At 34.7% G+C, this 3,869-nt stretch overlaps 1 protein-coding gene across 1 annotated transcript in view; it reads left to right on the forward strand.

Annotated features, from left to right (window-relative positions):
* Positions 1-3,869, forward strand: part of LOC114245638 (uncharacterized) — a 382,194-nt gene that overhangs the window by 145,350 nt on the left and 232,975 nt on the right. The gene's annotated exons all lie outside the window — the stretch shown is intronic.

A 3,869-nucleotide genomic window follows, 5' to 3' on the forward strand; every position in this document is an offset into this window, starting at 1 on the left:
CAATAACAATTCAAGTTAGTTTTTTTGTTTTTCTCACTACCACCACCTACCACTACCACCATCTACCACCGAATCGGAAACGCGACCCACTGAGAAGATCCGGCGAGAAACTCAGTGGGCTGTGGCTATGAGTGTCGATTTTCTACATTTTCATAAATATACATTTTACCACTTAGCCAAGTGAAATGGATTTGCGTTTTATTTTTTATTTTATTTTTTATGGTGCAGTTGTGTGGTCGAGCTCACAGCCCACCTGGTGTTAAATGTTTACTGGAACCCATAGGTATCTACATCGTAAAATGCGCCACACACCTTGAGATATAGTTCTAAGGTCTCAGTATAATTACAACGGCTGCCCCCACTCTTCAAACCGAAACGCATTACTGCTTCACGGCAGAAATAGGCGAGGCGGTGGTACCTACCCGTGCGGACTCACAAGAGGTCCTACCACCAGTAATTACGCAAAATTATAATTTTGTGGGTTTTTGATTTTTACTACACGATGTTATTCCTTCACCGTGGAAGTCAATCGTGAACGTTTGTTAAGTACGTAGTATTTCATTAGAAAAATTGGAACCCGCCTGTGGGATTCGAACACCGGTGCATCGCTACATACGAACGCACCGGACGTCTTATCCTTTAGGCCACGACCATGTAAACAAACGGCATGCGGACTCACAAGACGTCCTACCATCTATTCCCTGAAGTAGTACTACCTAGATACTTGAGGACGTTGACTTTCGGAACACCCTGTATTTTTAGGAATTAAACGAACCAAATATTTACGTAAATAAATAAAAAAACAATTAAACTCTCATAATAATATAATTTATTTTTCACGTAATACCTTACAAATCGGCTAAAATCGGTAAAGTAATTAGTAAATTTATTATTTACAACGAAAATACAGTGGAGGGAAATTACAATTGTAGAGGTGTTTACATATACATATATGACTTCAGGATAATAATATTCACAATTAAAATCGGTAAAAAGAAAAAAGCATAAAACAAGTTCCGCAATTTTCTAAATATTATATAACAAACAAAAGATAGTTGGTTTTTTTAAATACACATTTTTATCCGAACGAAAAAAAAAATGTAAACACCATACAATATCCAATAAGCTATTTATTATTTACATTAAAAAAAATATACAAATTACCAATTAATAGCACTTCTTGAATTATTTTATTAATTAAATAACACACTAATAGAAATTAATACAATAATAGTGAATTAGTTTAATTAATTACCAATCGTTATGGTTGATAACGGGATAACAATATTGTTTTGTATTGTAATCCAGATTGTAATATTAACTATTTAAACTTATAACTTCTATGGTTGTAATTTGTTTTGTGCATCGATAAAAGAAAAAAAAATCGTCTTTTTTTGTTTCGATTTATCGATTTTTTTTAATCGATGCTTGTGGTTTTGTTGCAGCGAAATGATACGACCAATTCCAATTTTATGATCTATTTTTTATTGCTTAGAAGGGAGGACGAGCTCACAGCCCACCTGGTATTAAGTGGTTACTGGAGCCCATAGACATCTGCAACGTAAATGCGCCTCCCACCTTGAGATATAAGTTCTAAGGTCTCAAGTATAGTTACAACGGCTGCCCCGCCCTTCAAATCGAAACGCATTACTGCTTCACGGCAGAAATAGGCAGGGTGGTGATACCTACCCGCGCGGACTCACAAGAGGTCCTACCACCAGTAGTCCTTAACGCGCGCACGAATTGTCAAGTTAATCGGATATCTTGGAGTCAATGAAAATTACGTTTAAAGATTCCGTTACATAGATATATAGATGTGACGATAAATAGATAAATCTGGATATCGGACTCCTGTAGGTCCCGTCATTCATCAATGATGTACCAGATTCTGAACTCTAAAGACAATATCGTCTCTGTCAAATCAAAATCTGCTATGTGTTCAAAATAGACATTTTGGAATTAACGAGTAAAACCATTTTAGTATAAAATTTTATATGAAGGTGAATTTTTAAGTACTATATATATCAAATGAAATGGTAGTGCAAGGTAGAGGGGGAAGAAGTCGACCGAAGAAGACATGGATGGAGTGTGTGAATGACGATATGAGAGAGAGAAGAGTGAGTGTTGAGATGACGGCTGATAGAAGAGAATGGAAGAGAAAAATTCGCTGTGCCGACCCCACCAAGTGGGATAAGGTGGAGAAAAAGAAGATACATCAAATGAAAGCTATAGATAAATATTAAAGCTATAGACACATAACAGTCTTTTTATACGGTAGATAGGGCTGTGAGCTATACGAAAAGGTCAAAAAGTGCACATAGCAGATTTTGGTTTGACAATGACGATATGTCATAAAGTCCTTTTGCTTTGACTTAAAATTTTCGTAAAAACGCGTTTTTGGCATGCTTTTATTAGCACGAACTCTATCAGTCTATTTAGTATATGAATTCACAAAAAAAAAATGTCCGATTACCTTAAAAATTAGCACATGGATCGAGGAATAATTGCAATGATTTTTTTTTATTGCTTCGACTAATCGAGATCGTTAGACTAAAATAACAGATTAGTTCGGTTTAAGCAAAACGTGCTTTTTCGTTATAAAACTATATTTATTTTCATTTAGTTAACTCGATTTAAAACGTTACGTTTTACCGGTTGGGTGGGCTCTAAAATCCTTGGGCCCGCAGTCTGCTCACAACACCATGCAGATCGTTGAGTCTCACATACCCCGCGCGCCCCTTTTGCGCGGGGACCTCGTAGGAGGTTCGGCCCTCTACCCGGAAAAAAAAAAAAAAAGGGCACGACGCTTTCTAACACATTCATTGCTCCTTTTACTAAAATTATTTTAGGAGCTAAACTAATAGTTTATCTGTTTGGTTATGATATCGCATCATTTAATTAAAAATATCCTTATTAATTATAATAACGTTATATCTCAGTAATTCACCAGCATTCTGTTTCTTCGTTACAGCGAAACATAAAACAAATTTCAACCTTATTTATGAACCTTCGAGCGCAATGATTCAATTAATTAAAATCGGTTCTGTTGTTTTTTTCGTAAGATTCCAAAAGAAATATTAAATAAATTATGAAATGTAAACGAAAATGCGTAAACTTATAACCAATAAACTATTATAAATATGCTAAAATATATCAAAGATGCTTTTTTTTTTAATTTCCAATAACATTATTTGTTTACTTCATTAAAAGTATTTTTGTTATAATTTTTAAGCTTTTCGTTACTATTCATTCGTTTTGCTACCCTTATATATTTGATTGTATTTTCGAGTACTTTTACCGAGGAAACTGAGAGGAATATGATGAAGCATTGTCAACTGCTGAAGACTCTTCTAATTTGACGAAGGTCTGGTGGTAGCACCAAAGAAAACGCCGTGGACCGGACTTTATACGTCAGAGTCGTATTTTAAAAAACTATTTTTGGATGTAGTCAGCAGTACAAAGAAGTCTGATCTGGTGGAAGATGAGGTGACGATTAAAGAAAAAGAAGAGTCCATCTTGAACAATTCTTTTGAGGTCTCCGTGGGACAACACGGAAACTGCTCCATAGACTTGAGTGATTCCAAACGATTCGATTTTATATCGACGACTTTGTCCAGTTTGTAATTAGTGTGGGCTCCGGTTCAAATGTCACAACTGACAGCTGTCAATTTTGACTTGTGTCAAAACAAAATGAGTCCGTATTTTTTTGCCAATACAACAAGTGTTAATACCGTATTCCTAAAATTACTATAACATCTATAAACTGCTAGTACTATAATATATGTTTTTTTAACAATTACTTGACTATTGCCATTATTTAAATACAAATAAATATATTTACATTATTAGGAACATTTTTGTTTTATTTA

The sequence above is a fragment of the Bombyx mandarina genome, chromosome 02, assembly GCF_030267445.1.
Source record: "Bombyx mandarina strain Sakado chromosome 02, ASM3026744v2".
NCBI classification, from domain to species: Eukaryota; Metazoa; Arthropoda; class Insecta; order Lepidoptera; family Bombycidae; genus Bombyx; species Bombyx mandarina.